General features: G+C 43.0%; 1 protein-coding gene across 1 annotated transcript in view; it reads right to left on the minus strand.

Moving 5' to 3' along the window:
- The window catches only part of apc (APC regulator of WNT signaling pathway), a 47,179-nt gene extending 40,600 nt beyond the window's left edge, over nucleotides 1–6,579 (minus strand). Inside the window, 1 exon segment of the mRNA XM_024430946.2 lies at nucleotides 6,344–6,579. The gene's annotated coding sequence lies outside the window, so the exon portion shown is untranslated.
- Nucleotides 6,580–15,934: the final 9,355 nt, after the last annotated feature.

The raw sequence follows: 15,934 nt of genomic DNA on the forward strand, positions 1-15,934 counted from the left end.
TTTAGAAATTGGTTGAGGTTATTCCTTTGTGTAATGAAGAAGTAAGGCCATCTTGAACGAGGGTCACTTGAAGTGTACTGTTAGATAGAGGCGCGTGACCAGAAAGCTAGTTTCAGTTTGTTTTCCTCCTGTATTGAACACAGATCATCCTGTCTTCAATTTTATCGATTATTTACGTTAAAAAATACCTAAAGTTGTATTACAAAAGTAATTTGAAATGTTTTGGCAAAATTTACAGGTACCTCGAGATATTTTGTAGTCACGTTGCGCAAGTTGGAACCGGTGTTTTCTGGATCAAACGCGCCAAATAAATGCGTATATATATATATATATATATATATATTTATATATATATATGAGACGGAATTAAATCGAACAAAAGGACCATTTGTGATGTTTATGGGACATATTGGAGTGCCAACAAAAGAAGCTCGTCAAAGGTAAGGCATGATTTATATTTTTATTCCTGAATTTTGTGTCGCGCCTGCAGGGTTTAAATATGCTTTCTTTGTTTACGGAGGTGCTATACTCAGATAATATCATTGTTTGCTTTCACCGGAAAGCCTTTTTGAAATCTGACATGTTGGCTGGATTCACAACAAGTGTAGCTTAAATTTGCTATCTTGCATGTGTGAAATTTAGTTACTATTGCCTGCTAACATGACTCGTTGCGAACTGTGAAGACTATTTCTTCCTAACAAAGACATCCAACTTCGACAAACGGGGGATGACAAAACAAAAGCGCATTTGCGGAAAAGGCACAATCGTTGCACGACTGTACCTAACCATAAACATCAATGCATTTCTTGAAATCAATACACAGAAGTATATATTTTTTAAACCTGCCTATTTAGCTAAAAGAAATCCAGGTTAGAAGGCAATAAACAGGTGAAATTGTGTCACTTCTCTTGCGTTCATTGCACGCAGAGTCAGTGTATATGCAACAGTTTGGGCTGCCCAATTTGCCAGAATTTTACATAATTATGACATAACATTGAAGATTGTGCAATGTAACAGGAATATTTAGACTTAGGGATGCCACCCATTAGATAAAATACGGAACGGTTCCGAATTTCACTGAAAGAATAAACGTCTTGTTTTCGAGATGATAGTTTCCGGATTCTACCATTTGACCTAAGGCTCGTATTTCTGTGTGTTATTATGTTATAATTAAGTCTCTGATTTGATAGCAGGCTCGTAAGCATTCATTCAAATAGCACTTTCGTGCATTTTGCCAGCAGCTCTTCGCTGTGCTTCAAGCATTGAGCCGTTTATGACTTCAAGCCTATCAAATCCCGGGATTAGGCTGGTGTAACCGATGTGAAATGGCTAGCTAGTTAGCGGGGTGCGCGCTAATAGCTTTTCAAAAGTCACTCGCTCTGAGACTTGGAGTGGTTGTTCCCCTTGCTCTGCATGGGTAACGCTGCTTTGAGGGTGGCTGTTGTCGATGTGTTCCTGATTCGAGCCCAGGTAGGGGCGAGGAGAGGGACGGAAGCTATACTGTTACACTGGCAATACTAAAGGGCCTATAAGAACATCCAATAGTCAAAGGTATATGAAATACAAATCGTACAGAGAGAGAAATAGTCCTATAATTCCTATAACAACTACAAACTAAAACTTCTTACCTGGGAATATTGAAGACTCATGTTAAAAAGGAACCACCAGCTTTCATATGTTCTCATGTTCTGAGCAATGAACTTAAACATTAGCTCTTTTGTACATGGCACATACTGCACTTTTACTTTCTTCTCCAACACTTTGTTCCTGCATTATTTAAACCAAATTGAACATGTATCATTATTTATTTGAGGCTAAATTGATTTTATTGATGTATTATATTAAGTTAAAATAAGTGTTCATTCAGTACTGTTGTTATTGTCATTATTACAAATATATAGATATATTAATATTTATTTATATTTTTTATTTTTATTTTTCCCGGCCGATTAATCGGTATCCGTTTTTTCTGGTCCTCCAATAATAGGTATCGGCATTGAAATATCATAATCAGTCGACCTCTACAATAGATACCCATCATGTGAGTGGAGGAGCACAGAGAGAATACTGGTTGTCCTGGCCTTCACAGCGGGACCTGGGTTCAGGAGTCTTTTCCTGTCAGGAGGAGCTCATATTCCAACCAAGCAGAAAATAGTACTAAAGTGTTTAAGCTATAGACTGATGCTGTTATAGGATTAGGGCTATAGCCAGATGTACAGGGCTCTACAGTGCAACCATTCTTCTCGCATATGCGCCTAAATATTTAGCTGCGTGACCTGACATGTTTATTTTCCAACACCCGTGTGCCTAGAAAAATTAAGGACTCTAGCTTTAATACAATATATTTTTCCATTGTGTTGCTACATTTGTCATTGTATGGCTACATTTTTCAACTTACAAGATCTTCAATTTCTGGAATGGAATAGCCTTCATTTCTCAGAAGAAGAATAGACTATCGAGTTTCAGAAGAAAGAACTTTGTTTCTGACCATTTTGAGCCTGTAATCGAACCCACAAATGCTGATGCTCCAGATACTCAACTAGTCCAAAGGCGGCCAGTTTAAATGCTTCTTCAAATTAGCGTAACAGTTTTCAGCTGTGCTAACATAATTGCAAAATGGTTTATAATGATAAATTAGCATTTTAAAATGATCAACTTGGATTAGCTAACAACATGTCATTGGAACACAGGAGTGGTGGTTGCTGATAATGGGCCTCTGTACACCTATGTAGATATTCCATTTTTTAGAAAAAAAATCAATAACAAATCAGCCGTTTATAGCTACAAGCCATTTACAACATTAACAATGTCTACACTGTATTTCTGATCAATTTGATGTTAAGACCAAGAATTAGCTTTTCTTTTAAAAAAAAGGACATTTCTAAGTGACCAAACTTTTGAACAATACTGTAATTGTCTCCTCCATCTTGGATTCACAGCGCCACAGTACCATTGTTGACTATATTTTCCTACTCAATTAAAAACCTGACAAATAAGACATCTGAATGAACTTCTTGTTAGTGTTAAATCATACTCATCTCTCTCCCTCTCAATGGTTGCCCTGTATCACCACGCAACAGAGAATGACGGGAAAATGAAAACGTATTTCTAAATGCAGGTTTTTTCATACAAATGAAGACAAAAGAGAGAAAGAGCAAGAGGAAGCCAGACGTTGGCAGTCAAGGACCCTTGGACCGCATCCCAAATGGCACCCTAGTTCCTATATAGTGCATTACTTTTGACCAGAGACAATGCCCCTAATAAGGAATAAAGTGCCATTTGGGACACCGTCTTGTTGGCTGGCCTGGTCCCCTCTCTCATTGTTGGTGTTGTCCTTACTATAGTTCTCACACATTCATTCGCCTATGTGTGGCAAACATTTTTCATCAACTTAGTTCAATTCAAGGCAACAAGCTAACGATATATCATAGAGACCAAACACTGACAGTCCTCCAACCCAGTCAACGCATTAGTGGGGTAACCAACTGGAATAACAGTAATTTCAATAATGGGGCCACTTGACAAGATAATAGGCCTATGGCTTAACACTGCTAACATTGTTAGGGTTTCCACAATGGTCAATGTAATACATCAAACACATGTCATGGTAATATACAGGAGTTTTCTATCAACATGGAAAGAGCAATGCAATAAAAACACTATCCCAGAATAACTTGTGGGTGTTTGTGGTCACCAAAAAAGGTGAGACAGGAAAACATGGGAACGTGGGGCAGCAGGTAGCCTAGTGGTTAGATCATTGGACTAGTAACGAAAGGTTGCTAGATCGAATCCCCGAGCTGACAAGGTAAAAATCTGTCGTTCTGCCCGTGAACAAGGCAGATTAACCCACTGTTCCTAGGCCATCATTGTAAATAAGAATGTTATTTTTTTTATTTCACCAGGTAGGTCAGTTGAGAACAAGTTCTCATTTACAACTGTGACCTGGCCAAGATAAAGCAAAGCAGTGCGACAAACACAGTTAAACATGGGATAAACAAACGTAGTCAATACCACAATAGAAAAATCTTTATACAGTGTGTGCAAATGAAGTAAGAAGGTAAGGCAATAAATAGGCCAACCGTGGCAAAGTATTACAATTTAGCAATTAACACTGGAGTGATAGGTGTGCAGATGAGGATGTGCAAGTAGAAATAATTGTGTGCAAAAGAGTAGAAAAACAAACAAATATGGGATGAGGTAGGTAGTTGGGCTATTTACAGATGGGCTGTGTACAGCTGCAGCGATAGGTAAGCTGCTGACAGCTGATGCTTAAAGTTAGTGAGGGAGATATAAGTCTCCAACTTCAGTGATTTTTGTAATTCGTTCCAGTCATTGGCTCAGCAGAGAACAGGAAGGAAAGGCAGCCAAATGAGGTGTTGGATTTGGGGATGACCAGTGGAATATACCTGCTGGAGCGCATGCTACGGGTGGGTGTTGCTATGGTGACCAGTGAGCGGAGATAAGGTGGCGCTTTAAAAAAACTAAAGATGACCTGGAGCCAGTGGGTTTGGCGTCAAATATGTAGCGAGGACCAGCCAACGAGAGCGTACAGGTCGCAGTGGTGGGTAGTATATGGGGCTTTGGTGACAAAACCAATGGCATGGTGATAGACAGCATCCAATTTGCTGAGTAGAGTGTTGGAGGCTATTTTGTAAATGACATCACCAAAGTCAAGGATCGGTAGGAGTCAGTTTTACGAGGGTATGTTTGGTAGCATGAGTGAAGGAGGCTTTGTTTTGCGAAATAGGAAGATGATTCTAGATTTAATTTTGGATTGGAGATGCTTAATATGAGTCTGGAAGGAGAGTTCAGTCTAGCCAGACCTAGGTATTATAGTTGTTCACATATTCTAAGTCAGAACCGTCCAGAGTAGTGATGCTAGACTGGCAGGCGGGTGTGGGAAGCGATGGGTTGAAGAGCATGCATTTCATTTTACTAGCATTTAAGAGCAGATAGAGTCCACGGAAGGAGTGTTGTTTGGCATTGAAGCTCGTCTGGAGGTTTGTTAAAACAGTGTCCAAAGGGCCAGTATTCAGAATGGTGTCATCTGCGTAGAGGTGGGATCAAAGAATCACCCGCAGCAAGAGTGACATCATTGATATATACAGAGAAAAGAGTTGGCCCGAGAATTGAACCCTGTGGCACCCCCATAGAGACTGCCAGAGGTCTGGACAACAGGCCCTCCGATTTGACACAATTAACTCTGAGAAGTAGTTAGTGAATCAGGCGAGGCAGTCATTAGAGAAACCAAGGCTGTTGAGTCTGCCGATAAGAATACGGTGATAGAGTTAAAAGCCTTGGCCTGGTCAATAAAGACGGCTGCACAGTACTGTCTTTTATCGATGGCGGTTATGATATCGTTTAGGACCTTGAGCGTAGCTGAGGTGCACCCGTGCCCAGCTCCGAAAACCAGATTGCATAGTGGAGAAGGTATGGTAGGATTCGAAATGGTCGGTGATCTGTTTGTTCACTTGGTTTTCAAAGACTTTAGAAAGGCAGGGCAGGATGGATATAGGTCCAACAGTTAACTGACTTGCCTGGTTAAATAGAAATGTAATAAAATACTGCCACATTTTTTTAGGTAACCACAAAGGTTACCAGATGGTTCAAAGAAGTGCAACATTGGAGGGACCGGTAGAATATAATGCTGTCTCACATTAATGAAACAAAAATACTTTCACAACTTTCTAGCGCCTGATCAATAACAGTGTACGTGGCTAATCTGTCACACAAAGGGTTTGTTTAAGCAACGCAATACAACCTAATGGATACAAAGTAGCAAGCCAAACTTGATGGAACGTAAAGTAGCTGTGGCGATTGTAATATTTGAGTTAGCAAGTTCTTCGCACATTACTAAACCTAGTAACAAGCTCGTGATAAATGAAAACGTTCAATTACCTCACTGCACCGGACGCCGCACGGTTATTTTAAAACAACTTTGACGTCCATAATTTTTTGTGTGTAAGAAACTAACAACGTTTCTTCAAAGTGCTGGCAGCTTGCTCCCCCCCCCCTCAAAAAAGTGTCGTCCTCTTCTTTATTACATTTCCGATAGCTAGCAGTAGCCTGGGATGATTGTAGGCTACCTATCAGAAACTAGCACGCAAGCTAAATTAAGTTCATGCCAGCTCATTTCCATAGCCATGCTCAAAATAGTTGACATGAGTTCGTGTCCTACTCAGTTGAAAAGGTCTCCCGGAGGTACTTGCATTGCCAGATAAATGTGTAGTTTTCTTCCAGTCAAAACAGGCTGCTTTGTAGCTAACGTGTAGCAGATTGCTCGCTAAAAAGCTAACGTTAGCTAGCTCGCGAGCTAACATTTAGCCAAGGTAAATTATCTTACCTGTAACGTTATCAACATTCGCTCCAATTTGCACCAAGTAGTTTATAGTGTATTCCAGGGTGAAAAATCACTATCAAAACCTCGAATCTAACTTTAGACGTGGGTCCATTCCTATACTTTGAAATGTTACAGTCTTCAAGACTCGAACTAAACTTTTTTCTATTGTGTCTCCCTCCGCTTTTTTTCTTTGTACTCTTGCTTCCTTCGTTACGCCATGTTGTCTCTACTGTCAGCTTGCGCGCATGCTTGATGATGATGCGCAAAGGATATCCGCCCTCAGGCCGTGAGAAATAAATTGTTCCGCTATCCGGGATCCTTGGGATGTCCCTACCCTTTTATTTTTTTATTAAACTAGGTAAGTCAGTTAAGAACAAATTCTTATTTACAATGACGGCCCACACTGGGCCAATTGTGTGCCGCCCTATGGGACTCCCTATCCCGGCCGAAATCGAACCAGGGTCTGTAGTGACGCCTCTAGCACTGAGATGCAGTGCTTTAAACCACTGCGCCACTCGGGAGACCCATTCTATCCCTAACCCATCGTTTAGCAAACTCGGTCCTCGTGACGTTTTTTTTCTCCCCTTAGCACTACGTAGCTGATTCAAATGATCAAAGGTTGATGATTACTTTATTATTTAAATCGGATGTGTAGTGCTAGGGCAAAAACCAAAACATGCACCCCTTAATGTGCGAGGGCCGAATTTAGGAAACACTGCCTTAACCCCCACCCAAAGTAGAGGGCGGTGCCTCTGGAATTTAAACACTTATGAGTGAGCAGATTGTACTCCTATTAGAGAGATTGTGAGAGAGATAGTTCCTCAATTCAGGGTTCTCTAATGTTGATTAGAGATTAACAATGTTTGCAATTCTGTGCCATGTCACTCAGCTGTGATTAAACAATTAACTGTCCATTTACCATAAACAATGTAAATGTGGTCTGGAAGTAATAAAACATTCATACAATGGCATCAATACTAAAATAAGGCACATTCATTTAGCAATAACAAAACATGATATACAGCTCTCATCTATAATAATTCAATAACTGAAACGAAAATACAAGTAGCTAGCAACATCAAACTAGCCAGCTAACAATGTAAGATAGCTAGCATAAAAAACGAGATACATAATGCTGTAATAATTACAAAAAATATTCTTAAACTATTGACAACTTCATCAGGAAAACAAATACCATACTTACAGTTCTGGTATTTACACAAAGTGGTTAATACATTGGTTAGAAAGGAATAATGTCACAAAACTGAGATTTGTGTTCACAGCAGTAGGTGGCAAGCTGCACTTGGTAATGAACCTAACACTCTGCAAGCTTGTGATAGCTGTGACATCATCCCTGAGTTCTTAAAGGGACAGGCTTTCATCAAGAAATGTCTGCTAAAACATTCTAAACAGAGGGAAAGTCTGTTATAGGTAGCAGGTACTTCTGCATCCTCATCAAGGATGGCTGTGAGCTGCACCAGCCAGGCTACTGCTTGTAGATAAGTCCAACCCTTGACTTGAATAGCAGCCATCCTAATTGATCCACAATAAGTTCCTTTCCACCCATCCTCCACTTCTGTCTTTCCTGTAGACTTGGCAGGTAGTGACGGACAAGCTGGGACTGAAAGTGATGGGCAAATACTTGGCTATGCCTCCAGCGGCGTTTTCCTAGGATTTTACTGGAGTCATACAAAGCCTGGGGAAGAGATGTGTTGCAGTGTCCAATGAGTAGGAAGCTTGGTGTGACGGGATCTGCGTCCACGACATCAGAGGAGATGTACCCGAGGGGTTTTGTGTTCAAGAGTCCCTCCACTTTCGTAAGCACAGTGTGGAGCATAGTTTCAGTGACGGTCTGTTAGTTAAATATGATCTTGAGAGCAGTCTTCACTGCTCTGTCAGGCGCGTTTGGCGGATTGAACCGGAATGTTATCCTCTGTTCCTTCAGGTGGGGGGGCCATGGCTTTGAAGGCCTATCGCAGTTATCGTTCTCCAACTATTGTCCAAAAGGAGCTTGAAAGGCTTCCCTCGACGCACAAAGATGCATCTTAGAGACATCAGGAAGGCATCGGCATCCAGACTCTCCAGGAGGTCCAAGTGGATGCAGCAGCTGGTCTTGCATTTGTAGACTACTCCCCATCTCTTTTTGTTGCGATGTCTGATTTTTATGTTGAATGATCTGAAACAATCCACTACGGTAGAGTAGAAGGGTGGTTTGTACAGTCACAGAAGAGCAGGAAGAAAGTCTGCCATCTTAGGAACTTCAGGTTTGGCTCAACATGTTTGGCAACAGGTGTGTTGAAAATTCCAGATGGCCTCCCTTCCACGCAGAATCCAGTATCTACGATGCAGTTCTGACAGAACCCTCACTGGACCGGGATGAAGGAGAGTCTCGTCAAAATCTTGAATGAGCAGCTTGGTCAGCGGATGATGTGGAAGGTGCATAGCAAGGTGCACAGCATCCATCTCCAGGTGCTCTGCTCTGCACAGTCTACTGCCAACTATGAGGAGTCCTGAATCGTACTCAGGAAACAAGGGACCCAGATGACTGTTAGAAGGTATAGACCTGAGGGCACTGACCTCTTCAGGAAACAATTCCATCTGAGCTTGCTTCAGGATGAGATTCTCTGCGGCTATGTATTCTGCTGCTTCACTGGGGGAAATAGAGAGTGGATCGGCCACCCCATATAGGGATCTAGTTGTTGCCTTCATGAGATCTTTCCATGTATTGAACTTGCTGATATATAGGAGTTGAGGACTGTAACTGACAGACACATGTTTGCAGAAATTTCTGATGCTGGCCCGGGGTATGGAACTGCAGGTACTGGTCCAGGGCAGGTGCTGGAGCAGGGCGTGGAACCATGGACGCTGGAGCAGGCTGTGGAACTACGTGAGCTGGGTGATGAGTGCCTCAGGTAAGCAGGGAGAAGAGGATTTGAGTCTTCATAGGCTCTGCCTCTTTCTCCTAGGTTGTGGTGTTGTGGCTGTGTCGGTAGGACAGACACACAGCTGTCACATGATTCATCAGACAGTGCTGGTGAGAGGCACCTCTGCTCTGGCTGAGTCATCTGGGTTCTGCCTGCATCAACACCTTCATCATTTACTTTAAGACAGCATGTGACAAGCTTTGCTAGCTCTAGATCATTAGCTACCTTCTGTAGATGCCGCTGCCTGTTCAGTTGTGCAGGTATTGCTTCTTGGGCCTGGTGAGCTTCCTCCTGTCGACGGTGAGCTTCTTCCTGTTGTTGCTGAGCCTCTCTGGCGTCAATTAGGCGTTGACACTCTATGTTGACGTTGTGATCTTGCTCTAGCTGATGTTGTAGGTCATTGAACTCTGTGAGCTTCATTCTTTCCTCCAACATCACCGCTTGGAAGTCTGATAGATCTGGGAAGCGGCTCATCGATGAGCGGGCACTATATCTGTAGCTGGTACCTCTCCTCTGATCGGATGTCTGCTCGACTTCTCCTTCGTCCTAATGAGGGGGGTGCTTGAGTTGTGGCTAGGCATTGTTCCTGGTGAGGGAGATATTCAACAGCAAAATCACCCAGGTGAGCTGGGGGGGATGTCTCTCTCTGTGAATGGGGCCATGTGGATGGGTCAGGTGTGTCTGTATGTGTTGGATCCATATCTTCGGGTTGTTTACCCAATCCGACTGTGAAGGATCATGAAGTGGAGGGCGGTGCCTCTGGAATTTAAACACTCATTGAGTAGGTGAAGTTATGGAGATTGCACTCCTATTAGAGAGATGGTGAGAGAGACAGTTCCTCAGTTCAGGGTTCTTTAATGTTGATTGGAAATTAATAATGTTTGCAAATCTGTGCCATGTCACTAAGCTTTGATTATCCAATTAACTGTCAATTTATCCTTGCAAGATGTGGTCTGGAAATAATTAACATGAATACAATGGCGTTAATACTAAGATAAGGCGCATCTTTTTCCCAACGCAGTTAAGCCAAAACCTCGCCCCGTTTTTCAGAGGGGTGTTCTATTACGGTCCCATTGGCTAGCTAGCGTTGTCTCACTCACAGGCGATCAGCTTGGAGACAGTGACCCTCCAAGGTAAGGATAGAGAGTGCAATTTAACAATTAGCTGCCTACCGTAAAGCAGGCCTATTATTATCATGTTTGATAACATTTGCCCATATATTTATTTTCAGAGTTTTAATGAGTTGTAAAAATTTCTCAGAACTCTGTTGAATTCCCTCAATTGAAGGTCAGCTAAGTTAACCTAGACTACTTAACGTTACTAGCTCAGTATTTGAAGTTGTTATATTATCATTACTAGTATATTATCAGGTAACAGCATATGCTTATTATTCATAATTTCTCAAATATGTATTAGCTAATCATTCAGTCGAATATGCCATGCTACAGCCATTGAATCTGTCTTTGAGCGTTAAGGGACATTAATGGCTAGCTCGGTCCACGGCATTATGTCATTATATTTTTAAATCTTGAAATTCATGGGAAAATTTTATTAATCAGTGACTGAAATTTTGCGCTGCGTGGCATTCACTTCCGGACTTGGAGAGCATTCAAAGCGTTGTAGAACGCCTCTCTGAATAATTTGGCTTAACTGCGTTGAGAAAAAGAAAGACACAGATAAGGCACATATTAATTTAGCAATAACAAAACAAGATATACAGAGCTCATCTATTACAATAATCCAATAACTGAAATGAAAATACAAGTAGCTAGCAACATCAAACTAGCCAGCTAACAATGACAGGCGGAAATGTAGCTAACAATGTTAGATAGCTAGCATAAGAAACAAGATACATAATACTGTAATGACATAAATATTCTTTAAACTTTTGACAACTTCGTCAGTAAAACATGGGGAAAACAAGTACCTTACTTAGTATTTACGCACAGTGATTCATAAATTGGTTAGAAAGGAATAGTGTCCAAAAACTGAGATTTGTGTTTCAGATGGTAGGTGGCGGTAGGTAGTTGGTAATGAACTGAAGATTTAAAAAAAATATTTTTTGTACTTTTTATTTTATTTTAATTTTTGTATTATTCATAATACAAAAATCAACTTACATTGCTACATCAAACATGTCTAACAAAACAAAACAAGAAAATACTCAAACATACAAAAAATATCAATAAAACAATTTTAGAAATTAAAAACTTTTTTTGGGGCAATTGAATTCACTCTGAGAAAATAAAATTATAATGATTCAGGAAGATGTTATCCTTGTTATTTACTAGGGATAATGTCTTAACAAGATAATTAAATTCAATCAAAAATATGTGTAATTTTGGTATAGAATTTTTGAATTTTTGTTTGTGTATAAAGTATTTGGCAACAAGAATTTTAAAAATCACAATCATTTCAATGGTCTTGTTATCATTGCAATAGTAACATATTATGTCTTTCATGTCAAAAACATGAGTAGTGTTCATAATGATAAATATGTATTTTGCAAGATTTTCCCAACATTCTGACACAAATCTACATTCAAAGAACAAGTGAGACCGATTCTCACCTTCTTTTTCACAGAAAACGCAGATATCATCAATGTCCACAAATGTGGAAATCATAGAATTACATGGATATATCTTATGTAAAATTTTAAAGTGCACTTCCTTAACTTTGTTTGGTATACAATATTTGTAAAGGCCTTAACCATGCATTTTTCCAGACAATGTCAGGAATAAGCATGTTCCAGAAAAATTTCCCTCTCGGTGTAAGTTGATTTTGTGAATGAAGAATTTGTCTTATATATTTATTGCAACAAGATTTCTCAAGTAAGCCCACGCCTTTCAATCTGAGTTCTGGATACATTTTGTAATCATTACCAAAGCTAAGAGTTTTCATTAGTGTAGTTAGACCACTGGGAACAGCTTTGATCACAGAAATAAACTCTCTGAAAGGTATTGGAAACTCTTCCAATGTTATAAATTGTTCATATGTGAGAATATTACCCTTGTTGTTGAAAACATCAAGAACAAAGTCAATATTCCTTTCATGCCAGCTGGGGTAGAACAATTATTTATTCCTTACAGTTATTTCTGAATTATTCCACAAAAGAGCTTTATGTGGGGAAAATTATGTAGGGAACATATTTTCCAGGCCATTAAAGCTTGTTGGTGAAACCTAGCCAATTTATCAGGTAATCTTTCAGGAATATACTTACATTTCAGTAAAAATTGAAGACCTCCCAACTTATTAAATACATTATTTGGAATGAAATACCATATTGAATCAGTATTGATCAAACATCTTTTCAACCAGTTGATCTTGAAAATTTTATTTATGTCAACAAAATACAACACTTCTAGACCGCCTTTGGCTCTTTTATTAGAAAGGACTGACTTTTTTAGTTTGTGAGACTTAATTTTCCAGATGAAGTCAAGAAAGTACTTATTGATCTCTTTACAAGTATCAGGATTTACACATAAAGATAATGAGGGGCACACAAAACGAGACAGTGTTATGGTTTTCTTCCGTTGAAGGAGAGTCGGACCAAAATGCAGCGTGGTTAATTCGATACATGTTTAATGACGAATAAACACGACAATACAAAAACAACAAACGGAACGTGAAAACCTATACAGCCTAACTGGTGACAACTAACACAAAGACAGGAACAATCACCCACGAAACACTCAAAGAATATGGCTGCCTAAATATGGTTCCCAATCAGAGACAACGAGAATCACCTGCCTCTGATTGAGAACCGCCTCAGGCAACCATAGACTTTGCTAGAACACCCCACTAAGCCACAATCCCAAAACCTACGAAAAACCCCCATACATAAACACAACACAAAATAAACCCATGTCACACCCTGGCCTGACCAAATAAATATAGAAAACACAAAATACTAAGACCAGGGCGTGACAGAACCCCCCCCCCAAGGTGCGGACTCCCGGCCGCACACCTAAACCCATAGGGGAGGGTCCGGGTGGGCGTCTGTCCACGGTGGCGGCTCCGGCTCGGGACGTGGACCCCACTCCAACCAAGTCTTAGTCCCCCTGTAACGCGTCCTTTGATTGGCGACCCTCGCCGCCGACCTTGGCCTAATAACCCTCACCAAGGACCCCACTGGACTGAGGGGCAGCTCGGGACTGAGGTAGAAGCTCGGGACTGAGGGGAAGCTCGGGACTGAGGGGAAGCTCGGGACTGAGGGGTAGCTCGGGACTGAGGGCTAGCTCGGGACTGAGGGCTAGCTCGGCACTGAGGGGAAGCTCGGCACTGAGGGGAAGCTCGGCACTGAGGGGAAGCTCGGCACTGAGGGGAAGCTCAGCACTGAGGGGAAGCTCAGCACTGAGGGGAAGCTCAGCACTGAGAGGAAGCCCAGTACTGAGAGGAAGCCCAGTACTGAGAGGAAGCCCAGTACTGAGAGGAAGCTCAGGCAGGTAGTTGGCTCTGGCAGATCCTGGCTAGCTGGTGGTTCTGGCAGATCCTGGCTGACTGGCGGTTCCGGCAGATCCTGGTTGACTGGCGGATCCTGGCTGAATGGCGGATCCTGGCTGAATGGTGGATCCTGGCTGAATGGTGGATCTGGAAGATCCTGGCTGACTGGCGGATCCTGGCTGACTGGCGGATCTGGAAGATCCTGGCTGACTGGCGGCTCTAGCTGCTCTGGCTGCTCCATGCAGACTGGCAGCTCTGGCTGCTCCATGCAGACTGACATCTCTGGCTGCTCCATGCAGACTGAAAGCTCTGGCTGCTCCATGCAGACTGGCAGCTCTGGCTGCTCCATGCAGACTGGCAGCTCTGGCTGCTCCATGCAGACTGACATCTCTGGCTGCTCCATACAGACTGAATGCTCTGGCTGCTCCATGCAGACTGGCAGCTCTGGCTTCTCCATGCAGATTAGCAGCTCTGGCTGCGCTGAACAGGCGGGAGACTCCGGCAGCGCTGGAGAGGAGGAAGGCTCTGGCAGCGCTAAACAGGCGGGAGACTCCGGCAGCGCTGGAGAGGAGGAAGGCTCTGGTAGCGCTAAACAGGCGGGAGACTCCGACAGCGCTGGAGAGGAGAAAGGCTCTGGCAGTGCTGAACAGGCGAGGCGCACTGAAGGCCTGGTGCGTGGTGCTGGCACTGGTGGTACTGGGCCGAGGACACGCACAGGAAGCCTGGTGCGAGGAGCTGCCACCGGAGGACTGGTGTGTGAAGGTGGCACAGGATGGACCGGACCGTGAAGGTGTACTGGAGAGCCTGAGAGCAGGACTGGCACAGGACGTGCAAGGCTAGGTAGGTACACAGGAGGCCTAGTGCGTGAGGCTGGCACACTCTTCACCAGCCGACTAACACGCACCTCAGGACGAGTATGGAGCGCTGACCCAGGTGCCATCAAATCCCGACACGCTCCGTCGGGCGAATATCGTATCTAAAGCACCAACCTAGCAACTCCCTCATAACTCTCTCCTCCACTTTCCCCATTAACTCCTTCACAGTCTCTGCTTCACTCACCTCCAACACAGGCTCTGGTTCTGGTCTCCTCCTTGGCTCCTCACGATAAACAGGGGGAGTTGGCTCAGGTCTGAACCCTGACTCTGCCACACTCTCCCTGAGCCCCCCCCCCCCAATAAATGTTTGGGGCTGACTCTCGGGCTTCCATCCGCGTCGCCGTGCTGCCTCTTCATACCAGCGCCTTTCCGCTTTCGCCGCCTCCAGTTCTTCTTTGGGGCGGCGATATTCTCCAGGCTGTGTCCAGGGTCCTTTTCCGTCCAATATCTCCTCCCACGTCCAGAAGTCCTGTGATCGCTGCTCCTCACGATAAACAGGGGGAGTTGGCTCAGGATTGTACCCTGACTCTGCCGCACTCTCCCTGAGCCCCCCCAAGAGATTTTTGGGGCTGACTCTCGGGCTTCCTTCTGCGCCGCCGTGCTTGTCTCTTCGATTCCATTCTCCTATAGCCCTCTTCGCACTGGTCCAGCAAATCCCAGGCGGGCTCCGGCACTCTCTCTGGGTCGACCGCCCACCTGTCTATTTCCTCCCAAGTCGTATATTCCAACCTTGGTTGCTCCTGCTGCCGCTGCCTGTCACCACGCTGCTTGGTCCTGGTGTGGTGGGTGATTCTGTTACGGTTTTCTTCCGTTGAAGGAGAGTCGGACCAAAATGCAGCGTGGTTAATTCGATACATGTTTAATGACGAATAAACACGACAATACAAAAACAACAAACGGAACGTGAAAACCTATACAGCCTATCTGGTGACAACTAACACAAAGACAGGAACAATCACCCACGAAACACTCAAAGAATATGGCTGCCTAAATATGGTTCCCAATCAGAGACAACGAGAATCACCTGCCTCTGATTGAGAACCGCCTCAGGCAACCATAGACTTTGCTAGAACACCCCACTAAGCCACAATCCCAAAACCTATGAAAAACCCCCATACATAAACACAACACAAAATAAACCCATGTCACACCCTGGCCTGACCAAATAAATATAGAAAACACAAAATACTAAGACCAGGGCGTGACAGACAGTCCCTCTGCCTTGGACAGAAGTACTCTCCCAAGTATAGAAAGATCTCTTTGTAGCCAATTATTAAATACACTGCTCAAAAAAATAAAGGGAACACTTAAACAACACAATGTAACTCCAAGTCAATCACACTTCTGTGAAA

The sequence above is a fragment of the Oncorhynchus tshawytscha genome, linkage group LG09 (genome assembly GCF_018296145.1).
Source record: "Oncorhynchus tshawytscha isolate Ot180627B linkage group LG09, Otsh_v2.0, whole genome shotgun sequence".
NCBI lineage: Eukaryota > Metazoa > Chordata > Actinopteri > Salmoniformes > Salmonidae > Oncorhynchus > Oncorhynchus tshawytscha.